Consider the following 12,291-nt stretch of genomic DNA (forward strand, 5'->3'; position numbering starts at 1 on the left):
TATGTTGCTCCAAAATGTGTACATCTCTTCTGCAAAAATGGTGCCCTCACAGATGTGCGAGTTACATGACAGACAGACAGACAGACACTCACATACACTGTCACACCCACACACACACTTTCACACAGAGACAGGCACACACACGTACAGACACACACACTAACTTTCACACAGAGACAGACACACACACACACACACACACACACACACATACATACATACATATGGAAAAGAAACAATACTTTTATAAATCACAATAAGATGTAATAAAGTACAGAAAAACTAAATGTAAGAAAATGTGATCTTTAATACACACAAATATGTATGGCTGGTCGGATGCGTCTTGGACTCGGGTTCCTCTTCATTACGTATAACGCTTTTGCCTTTTGCTAAAGCTTTCCGTGGAGGGGATCGTGGGTGAGTTTGTACCATTCTTGGGGGGCTCTGCCTTGTTGGGGCGGAGCTGTGATCCAGGTGAACAGCAGATCGGGCATAGGTGGGCATGTGGGCAGAGGAGTAGGAAGGCCGGTCAAGCAAATAAGCTTGCTAAGGAACGCAGCAGCAGCAAGCAGCCCCCCCATCCAGCCAGCCAGCCAGTCTGGCTGGCAGTGACTGAGTGGTTGACAGACGGCAAGCAACGGAATGTACGTGCTCTGTGATGTCATAGCAGTCAGCTGAGAGAGGCTCGTGATGTCATCGCTGAGCTGGCTGGCTGGCTGGCTCTGTGTGTGTGTGTGTCTGTGTCTGTCTGTTTTTCTGTTTGTCAGTCTGTCTGTCTGTCTCTCTCTCTCTCTCTCTCTCTCTCTCTCTCCCTCTCAATTCAATTCATTTGTATTGTCAAAGCAATTGGACATACATACATACATACATACATATATGTAGCGTAAGGTACACTTATACATTTCAATTAAAGAAGTGAATTCATAGTATCACCTTATCACGAATCCTGGAGTCTTGTAGAACTCAATTTCTGTAATAATTGGACGCAGACACCAATTCCAAAGATATAAATTGTCAAATTTATTTAAAAACAAAGACTAAATGTAGCACTACACTAATTATACAAAAGGGAAAAACTAATTAAAATTCAACTCTAGATCAACAAATCAAAGACAAATCACTTCCGTGACCAAATCAAAGACCATGGGATCCCATAGGATAACACACAAATCGTTAAACAAAAAAGGTTATAAACACATTGACTACAATACCGGTTAGTAATTCTAGGAATCACTAAGAAACAGTTGAAAGTGCTAAATTGCAGTTTCAGAAGATGAAAAAAAAACTGTAACTGACGGGATATGTAGTACTTTATACTCGAGTGGTCTATGCGATTACACCCTGTTGGTGTTATTAAGAACGCCAAGTACCAGAATGCAGAGCGGGACTGTTTTTTGTGCCGTGACTTGTCGGGGGAAAAAGGCGCAGAAAAAACGGACGAGAAGGTGAAGGTAGTATGGCGGTGATGCACGCGTTGGTGAAGTGGGAAAGCGGGGTCGACAAAGACTCTTACAGCGTGATTCCCACTGCTTGCTTTCGCAATTTTGATTTATTCAGCATTGCTGATGATGACGAAGAGACGACTCGAAACTTCAGAGCAGAGTGGAGAGACACGAACAAACCTCCAAAAGGTGGATGGCCTGTCCATGAAGCGCAGATCATTATGACTGGTAACAATGTTTATTTAAAAAAAAAACATTAAAGTCTTTACATGCTATTTGATATATACAATCACAGTATATTTGAAATGAATGTTTAAGTTATTAATGTGTTGTACTTCTAACATACTCTTATAACATGGTAGGTGGTGGTGAGGGCGCTAAAAACTCGTCATACTTGACTGGCATTTGTAAGATCGATTTATTGTGTGTTGTGCTTTACAATAAAATCCCCCAAATCACAAAATAAATTAAACCAGATATAATTTAACTTCAGTTTTGATTCAGTGTTGGCTGTTCATCTTAATTTGTATGGTCAAAGCACAGTATTTTTATGACACATAAATATAATCCCCAAATATCTGTGGACATAATGCAGGGTTTTATTTATTTTATTTTTATTTTAGGAAAAGAAGGCGAACTAAGAAGAAAACTTAATGACCTAACAAAAATGCCCTGTCCTAAAATGAAGAGAGTACCTAAACCAAACAAAAAACTTCAAATTTCAGATGATAGTGACCTTGATGAACCACAGTTACCGGTGAGATAATTACTGCAAATATTAAATAAATGTATTGCAGGATTGTTTTTTTTTTAATCATATTCATATATATATATATTTTCATTTTAAACTCTTTTCCTCTCTGAATACAGCACAAAATAAGAAAGAAAACCGATGGAGCTTCAAGAATTAGATCCCGTCATATTCTACAGACATTTAAAGAGTCCAGTGAAGTTGAGCTACAGCAAAAAGTTAAGCAGCTCGAAAAGGAAAACACAAGACTTAAAAATGAAAACCAATGTCTTCGAAACCGTATGGTTGATGGTAAGTTTTTTTATTTATAGCAAATAATTCCTTACCTTGATAAATGTTATTCTTCAGTAATTTAGATTCCAGAGTAATGTATTATAGTTGATCATACTGAAGTAATCTAGAACCACAATACAGACTCTTAATGTGCACTGTCTAATAGTTTAATAATACTGATTATTAAATAAAGTTTTTCAACATAACTTCATAATCCTACATTAATGACTATATGCATTACATTAGACCTGGTTATTCTTGTATTTTATCTTTTTTATTTTTTTCGTAGCTAATGTTAATGACCCACAAAAAGGTCAGTTTGCCAATAACATAGAGCAAGTCTCTCAAGTATAATTGCAGGCATTGATGGTTTTGTTTTCACTTTGTATTAAATATATTACTAGAAATGATTATCATTTAATACTAAGGTTTTTTTCTCCAGAGATTCCAGACCTTTTGGACAATCTGAAAAAAATTGTAACAAAAGCCACATTTATCAGCAATGAAGACAAAAGTGTGTCACCATCAAGTGGTTCTGACAGCCCCACAGCAAATTGTTCTGAATCTGACAAAGAATCACCAAAACAGGTATAACACTCTTGGTCTACAATATTACAAAGACAAGGTAAAAATATATATATTGAAAACAAATATTGGTTGTAAACAATCTAATGATGCTACATTATCAGTTATATTCATAGTTATAGTTGATAATAAGAATGTAATTGAATTATGGGTGTCACAGATTCACTGACTTTATTATGTCTGTAAATTAATAAACTTAGAATTGAGACATACTGTGGTCTTTAATAACACATTTCTGTAACAAAATCACAGCCTTACTGATAATGTATTCCACTTAACATAATATAAGAATAGTTTGGGGATAAGCTTGTTTTTTATTTACCATTGTCTTTTAGGTGGAAATATTCCCAGGCACTGGAGTTTACATTGACAAACTGTCCTGGATCCTTGCAGAGAGGTGCAGCACGAATACGTCATATGCAAGAACCCTGACGGTTGCTGTCTTTGACTTTCCAACATTATTAAAGAGCAATCTTCGTGGTGGTGGCAGCAAGAGAGATCCAACTTCGGAGAAAAAGACACCTCTGGATCGCTTAAAGGTGGAAGCCATATATGGTATGTAAATGCTGTTGTACAAAATTTCTAACTCTCCTTTTTAACTGTATAGAACACAAAGGGTTAGCATTTGAAATGTTCCTTTGGCCTTTGTTTTAGTTTCAGAGACTAGAGTTAATTTATTAATAAATAATAATACCTTACATGTAGCAGCTGGAAAGATCCCAAAGTGCTCTACAGACTCACTTCACCCACCACCCTCTGGGGTGCAGCCATTTTGTACCAGCAGATTACTACACAGCAGTAAAGGTGGAGTCATAACAAATTTGTTAGACCTGATTGAGGGAAGCCTGACTTAGAATTCAGCCACGTCACTCTTTCAACAACACCTTGTAAATCACCTTGGATTAATGCTTCAGACATATTAATACATAATAATAATGAATAGTGCCATGGGATCCTTGACAATATAAACTTTCATGTCTCATTTAAATTTGACTTTTGAGCAAATACTTCACATTTCAGTCCAGTTGTGCCACATCAATGTAATGCTTAAGCAAGGTATTAATGGAGAAAAGACTGCCTTTGCATAGCTGCTTCGCCAAGTACAGATTTTACTATGAACTAGTGTAAGACAAGTTTAAGAGCATACACCAAAACGTTTAAATACACCCACACACAAAAATGTTGATTTACTGTGGCAATATGTAACTAATGAACCCTTCTCAAAGATATGTGGTATGTTTATTAAAAGATTTTTATATATCTATGTGCAAGTCATTAAATCTATGTGATACATGTTTTTTAGGGGCTACCTTGAAAAAATTGCCCAGTACCCCAAAGAGTGTAATTGGTGGTGCAATTAACAGCAAGATAAATGAACTACGACACAGAATGAAACCAGAGTGAAGATTTGAAGAACCAGATCTGTATTTTTTGTTTTGTTTTCAACAGGGTTGGGGTCAATTCCAATTCAATTTTTAATTCCCTTTTCAATTCAATTCCAATAAAGAATATTCTGTGAATGCAAAAAGTAATTGCAATTTTGAATTGATTTGTAGGAGGAATTGGAATTGAAAAACAGGAATTGACCCCAACCATGGTTTTCAGTGAGTGTTGTACAAATTGATAGGTCAGGGTTTCTGTAAAAACTTAATAGAGGCCAGCAGGCATGCACGATCTGGGAAAAACTGCTCCACTAAAACAGACCTCTTTCCCTTCGTTTTCTCTAAAAACCTCCTGATATCCTTCACTGCAGCTCTGACTCACCGAGGACGAGGAGGCGAGAGAGGAATCCGTGAAGCCGCCCTCACTGTCACTCCGAGCCCGAGGCGTCCCCGGTGGCTGCCGCGATGCTCCAGCGTGTAGCCGGACCTTTCCCCACCAAGCCGCTCGCTACCCCAGCTTCACTACTGTGCCACCACTTCTTTTACTGACACTATTTACCAACACCGTCCGTGCTCCCTCCCAGCACCTTCTTAGTGCGTTTTTTCCACCCGGCGCCTCGGCTTGTACCGCCGAGCCTGGCCCTGCCTCCTCCTCGGCTACACCCTGTGTGTCTGTCCGCCCGTCTGCTGGCTGCTGAGGTTGTTCCTCGTCACTAACCAGTGCCCCGTGCACCGCCTCAACACCATCTCCCCCCGGCGTCTCGGTCGTCACTATCCCCCGCTGCCTCGACCCCGTCCCCCAGCTGTGTGTCATCGCCTCCGGGCAGCTCTTCCCCCGTCACGGCATCAGTGGTACCATCGGTCCGACCGGCGACTGTCTCCTCCGGCGGGGCTCGATCTCTGTCTGCCCGCTGCATCTGTGGCTGCGGGCCGGTGTCTCTATTCCTCCCCGCGTCGCCCCGCTCCTCCTCCCGCTCCCTGTCCTGCTCGGGACAGTTCCTCACGACATTCCCCTCGCTCCCACACCTGAAACACTTCATGGACTCCGAAGTAGCGAACACGACGTAGTCGGTATTGTCGATCTTAAATTTAAAAATGACATTAAGATCCTCATTGATGTTATTGAGGATCATATACAGCTGCCTTCGGAAGGACATGACGTGTTTCAGTTGCGGGGCTTTGCAGCCCAGCGGGACCCTCTTAATGCCGGACATCAGCTGCCCGAGCCGGTGCGGATGAACGGAGGGACGTTAGACAGCGTTACCTTCCGGGCAGGAGCAGCGAGCGGCAACACCGGGGTGAAAGTGTCGTCTAACACTGTGCCATTAGCCACTAGCTGATTGAGCAGATCAGTGGTTTTTAAGAAGATAACAATGGCAGCAGACTTGATATTTTCACACCCTGCTACCTCCCCAACCGCTAACACACACTGCTCTAGGGGGCAGAACTGCACCGGAGCGATCTTGACTCCATGGCGTCGGGTCAGTTTTTCAAAAGACGCATTCAGGGGGTCCGACCCCCCGACCCGGGAAGAACTACCGGTACTCCCCCCTCCCCTCCCCTGTTCCCCCACAATAAGAAAAGCACTGAAAACAGAAGACAAAATAAACAAACTGAAAAAAGTAAAGCAACAAAAAAACGCAGCCAAAGGACAGAGCTCTCAGCAGCACTCCCGCTCACTGCAGACCCCTCCCACACACTCCCAGCTGAGAGAGAGAGAGAGTTAGTGTCTGTCTCTCTCTCTCTCTCTGTAGATGCATCATAGGGAACATATGTAACAATCTCTCTTTTTGTTTACCAAAAATGAGAATGAACGTATTTCAAGTGGGTGTTGCCTTGGTTGGAAACGTTTTAAGATTATTTATGAAGTGTAAAGTGGATTTGTCTCAGTTCTCCGTAGTTTTCAATGTATGTGCCATTCAGTAGCGTTCATGTTACAGATGTGCCCTATGCAGTGGTAGGGTCAATAAAATGTCAGTAAAACTTTATTTTAGCAATTATGGAGGGGAAGAACTGCAAATAGCGGGTCCCCACTAATTATCTAACTTACCAACAACGTTTAAAATTAGGTCTTGCGAAGCTGCCAAATAATGCTGTATAATCGTATGTGTCTTCATACACCGGCTGCTATAGTCTGATAGCTTTGATTATATATATATATATATATATATATATATATATATTTTCTCGTGAACCACAAATGTTATTTGCTTGATTTTTACAGAGTATGTTATAAATACCATTCTTATGAAGCCTGACAAATTGTATGCTGTAATTATGAATATTTTCAAATCATTTGTTTGTTTTTCCTAACATGTTACAAATGTTCCCTATGTGAAAGATGCATTATATCTTAATAACGTCTAAACAATTAAAGATATACAGATTATTATTTTTGGTAAAGTTATAATACATTGCTATTAACTATGTGTGTCAGTAAAAGTTTAAATTTCCTAAAGGATTTTTATTGATCTTGCAAAATAAGTGTTTAGGGAACATTTGTAACATAGAGGTGGGTTAGCCACCGAGTAAGGGCAGCGGCTCCGGCTCCAGCACCGGCACCATGTCGCTGGAAAAGCGCTAAGTGAGCTCACAGTGAGCTCAGTGTAATGTCTGCTCTGGTGAGCTCACAGTGTGACCTAGTCGTGAGTTCACGTCTTCACTGGGTAGTCCTTGACAACTTAATTGACTCAAATCTTGGGCTTAATTGGTCAAAATGACCATTGGTTGAAGGTACTCAGGGACTGATGTGTAGAGAGACTTATTAAACCTGCAGGATTGTGGTTTTCCCAGATCAGAATTAACCAGATCACCACAAAGGAACATGGTATGTGCTATTGCAACACAGATTACACAAATACATTGAAATCCAAGTTTGCAGTGGTCCTTGGGCCATTGTGTGGTGATCCAGATCACTTCAGCAGGAATTTTGCAGTGGTCTGGACTACAACTCTCTCTCTCTCTCTCTCTCTCTCTCTCTCTTTCTCTCTCTCTCTCAATTCAGTGCATTTGAATTGTCAAAGCAATTGGACATGCATACATACATACATACATATACACTCACCTAAAGGATTATTAGGAACACCTGTTCAATTTCTCATTAATGCAATTATCTAACCAACCAATCACATGGCAGTTGCTTCAATGCATTTAGGGGTGTGGTCCTGGTCAAGACAATCTCCTGAACTCCAAACTGAATGTCTGAATGGGAATGAAAGGTGATTTAAGCAATTTTGAGCGTGGCATGGTTGTTGGTGCCAGACGGGCCGCTCTGAATATTTCACAATCTGCTCAGTTACTGGGATTTTCACGCACAACCATTTCTAGGGTTTACAAAGAATGGTGTGAAAAGGGAAAAACATCCAGTATGCGGCAGTCTTGTGGGCGAAAATGCCTTGTTGATGCTAGAGCTCAGAGGAGAATGGGCCGACTCGATTCAAGCTGATAGAAGAGCAACTTTGACTGAAATAACCACTCGCTACAACCGAGGTATGCAGCAAAGCATTTGTGATGCCACAACACGTACAACCTTGAGGCGGATGGGCTACAACAGCAGAAGACCCCACTGGGTACCACTCATCTCCACTACAAATAGGAAAAAGAGGCTACAATTTGCACAAGCTCACCAAAATTGGACAGTTGAAGTCTGGAAAAATGTTGCCTGGTCTGATGAGTCTCGATTTCAGAGTCAGAATTTGGCGTAAACAGAATGAGAACATGGATCCATCATGCCTTGTTACCACTGTGCAGGCTGGTGGTGGTGGTGTAATGGTGTGGGGGATGTTTTCTTGGCACACTTTAGGCCCCTTAGTGCCAATTGGGCATCGTTTAAATGCCACGGCCCGTTGTTTCTGACCATGTCCATCCCTTTATGACCACCATGTACCCATCCTCTGATGGCTACTTCCAGCAGGATAATGTACCATGTCACAAAGGTCGAATCATTTCAAATTGGTTTCTTGAACATGACAATGAGTTCACTGTACTAAACTGGCCCCCACAGTCACCAGATCTCAACCCAATAGAGCATCTTTGGGATGTGGTGTGTAACGTTATGTTGGGTGTATTTGGATAAGAGTATTTGGGCTCTGAGCTGAAGCACGGATCTAAAGAAGACCTCTCCCCCCCAAAGTTATCAGATTTCCTTAGCTCATCAGCTTGGAACTGGTTTGCATCAAAGTGACAGTTTTGGGGAGGATGGCACCGAGAAGAGGCCAAATAGTTTGTTATTCTGCTATGAGATGTCTGGAGAAAGGGGCCTGTGGGTGATAAAAACTCTTTGAAGTGGATGAGAGCCGAAATCCCGACATAGAGCTACGAACCCAGGTCAACCGGCATTTCCAAAAGATGGCATGGATTGACATCAGTCATAAATCCAAAGTCACAAAAGATTAAGTCTGTTTTAGTTACTTGTGATAAATTGTTGATATCCTAAGCGTTGGCATTAGAGTCATTAGGTGATTAATCGAGTACTGTTCTGTTGGGTTGTTACTGAATAGCCAAAACAATGATTACCCAAATGTCCCCATGTGAAGCATTGATTGTTAAGGTGCCAGGAACAGAGATTCCTGAATTCCTTGGACGCCTAGGCAGTTTGGACTTTGAAGTAGAGTCGCGTCGAACTCAGTTGGTAAACGACACTACGACGCAACTCGAAAAAGAGTCGATAGAGGTGATGAAAGTTATGGCTAGCTTAGCACTTGCGAGCTCAAGGGTAGTGAACTGGATCATAAGCAAGTTTGAAAAACTGAAAAAGCTAGGAGAAAAGTATGCTAAAGCGAAAGAAGAAAGAGCCAAACGGCATGGAATGGTTTTAGAATTTGAAGGAAAGCTAGATACTTGTGGAAAACAAGTCATTGTGTTGAATGCTGAAAAAGAGGACTTAATTGAACAGAGAGAGCAATTAGGAAATGATTTAAGACAATGTCAAGTTGAATTGGAAACAACTCTGATCCAAGTAAAAGGTCTGCAAAATGACAGATGTAAAGCGGTTGAAAATGAAAGGATAGTTTTGAAGGACCGGGATGTTTTGGAAATGCGTCTTTGCAAAACAGTCAGGGAGAAAGATTTGGGCACTGTAAAAATGGAGATACTCGAAGGCGAGGTCATACATTTAAAAAGGGACAGTGAAGAAATGAGGAGAGTAAATCAGGTGCTTAGGGGAGAACTCAAATCAACTGAAGTTGAAAATGAGCGTCTCAAGCAACAAATAGGGGCCCTGAAAGCTGCCTCTTGGTGGGCTGCAAAGCTGACACCTGACAGCATAAAGGAACAGCCGGAACCGGCCAATGCACGGAGTCGCACACCGTCTCCACATTTAGGCCCCGGGTTGCCTCGTCCTGATCGTACCCCTCCCTGTAGTCTTTCTCCACCCAGGGTAAGAAGCTCGTCGCACAGACGAACTTCCTCTCCCGAGAGTCCAGACCGAAAGGTTAACATGCGCCAGTTGAGAGAACTGGCTAAAGATTGTGAAACCTTTAACCCAGCAGACAAGGAAGGAAATGTGGAAGCGTATATTAAGGACATTAAGTATGCTTTGAGTTTCTATCCTGAGGCTACGGAGAAGGAAAAGGTTCTCCTAATCCGCAAAACTACCTCTCGCCAAGTCCATTCTTGGATGGAGAGGCAAGGGTCCATGGTCTGCGATAGGTTTCAACGCTTGTGCAGAGCATTAGTTAGGGACTATTCCAGGTTCATTGATCCAGTGGCAGCAGTGACTGCCGCACACCAGATCAAACAGGGTAAGCATGAGTCCCCCCGTGATTACTATGAAAAGCTTAGGAAAACCTATTTTGCGGGTCAAGATCGACCCGGGGCCGAGGAAGAGGTGAGCTTTAAAGGGTTGTTTGTTGCTAATTTGTTCCCAACGATTAAGGAAATGATCATATTACATGCAGACGCAACGTATATGAACATAGCTGAAATTCGAAAAAATGGCACAGAAAGCTTGGGAAAGCAAGTACAATAGCACTTCTGATCGTAAAGATTCAAGCACCCAAGTACTGGCAAGGCGCTCTGAGAGCCCTATTTCTCCACTGGAGTTAGAGGGGACAGAGATTCAAAGAAGGAAAGAACCTCCCAAGGATGGAATCCAAGACACCCAGGCTTACAATAAAAAAAAGAAATCTGCTCCTAGCCTAGGTGGGTTAACTCAGTCTCTGAGCAATGTTGCAGTTTCTGAGCTACTGCTACGCTTAGCTCTGCTCCCTTTGCCCCCTCTTCCCAAACTGGAAGTTAGTAGCCAGGGTAAAGGGCCGGACTCGCCACCTAAGGAATGACTAGCTCTGGAACCGCCCCCTGTCCCCGCCTCTGTGTTTTTGATTGGATGTGAGGAACAGCAGGGGGGTTTCTCTGACACATCAGCCCACTGGGACCTCCCAGTGGGGGAAGTTGCCTGCAGGCAAGCTGAACCTTTGGTGATGTTACTGGGTGATCTGACACAGAGAGGCAGAGCCAAGCAAGTTTACATAGAAGTGACCATTGAGAATGTGTGGGAGTGAGGAGCCTTGTTGGACACTGGGGCTGAAATTTGTTTAATGTCTGCCACCACAATGGGCAACCTGAAACAAATTATGGAAACCTCAGACCAACGACTGAAAGTGGAAGCTTGTAGTGTGAACATTACAAGTTACACAGAGACTAAGGCACAGCTCACTCAAAAGGCATTGTTAGAGTTCACCTTTGGGAAGATTAAGTTGGTTCATCCAGTTTATATTTCCAAATTTGAAACAGAGAAGTTGATCATTGGTCAGGATCTATTGAACAGGTTGTGGGCTCAAGTTGAATCACCAAAGCCGGTGGAATTGAATGACAGATATGATACAGCCACCAAGGTACAACTTCCCAATGAGACCATTTTTTGTGCATGTCCCTAAAGGGGGCACCGGCTTACCATGTAAGCCAACCATTCGAACCCAGGTCCCTACCAACTATTATAGACATAGTGAAGGTCAGGTGCCTGAATAACACCTGAATTCCCAGTCACCTCCCTCTGTTAATCAACTTCCACCTATTGGTTACCGTCAGTAACCATACTCAATACTGAGTAATACCAATTGTTTTTTTGTTTTAATGTACTTGTGTTATAATATGTAACCTGTATATGTGCTAGTATAGGATTGTCAATTTGATTGGAATACATTCTGCTTAAATAATGAACTATTAGTTTGTTTTCTTTGATTTCTCGGGGTCATGAATGGTGAAGTCCACTGTTGAATTCTGTTACATAACTTTGAGATAAATGCTTATCGTCTTATTTTGTCTTGAAGGGGATAACGTCCTAGTCGACCTCAGTCCCATTCAAGAAAGGGGGTATGTAGCGTTATGTTGGGTGTATTTGGATAAGAGTATTTGGGCTCTGAGCTGAAGCACGGATCTAAAGAAGACCTCTCCCCCCCAAAGTTATCAGATTTCCTTAGCTCATCAGCTTGGAACTGGTTTGCATCAAAGTGACAGTTTTGGGGAGGATGGCACCGAGAAGAGGCCAAATAGTTTGTTATTCTGCTATGAGATGTCTGGAGAAAGGGGCCTGTAGGTGATAAAAACTCTTTGAAGTGGATGAGAGCCGAAATCCCGACATAGAGCTACGAACCCAGGCCAACCGGCATTTCCAAAAGATGGCATGGATTGACATCAGTCATAAATCAAGCCCCCCTCCAATAGGACACTGGGGGCTGAAACCGAAATCCAATCTCAAGAACTCAGGAACCAATCACCTATTGATCTGACAGACTATAAAGGACAAACACGGCCTTTCTTTCTCTCTCTCTCTCACCTGAACCAGTAACTCGCTGCCACAGCTCAACCTGTAGCTCTGTTGCCCGAACCGGAACCAGAAACCAACCAAGTCTTTGCCGGC

The 12,291-nt window shown here is 42.3% G+C and overlaps 1 non-coding gene across 1 annotated transcript; it reads left to right on the forward strand.

The window, feature by feature from the left end:
• The first annotated feature begins 345 nt into the window (after window positions 1-345).
• Window positions 346-460, forward strand: LOC136729256 (U5 spliceosomal RNA). The gene has a single exon (XR_010808870.1). It is a non-coding gene; the product is annotated as a U5 spliceosomal RNA (small nuclear RNA).
• Window positions 461-12,291: the final 11,831 nt, after the last annotated feature.

This window comes from Amia ocellicauda, unplaced genomic scaffold, assembly GCF_036373705.1.
Source record: "Amia ocellicauda isolate fAmiCal2 unplaced genomic scaffold, fAmiCal2.hap1 HAP1_SCAFFOLD_30, whole genome shotgun sequence".
NCBI lineage: Eukaryota > Metazoa > Chordata > Actinopteri > Amiiformes > Amiidae > Amia > Amia ocellicauda.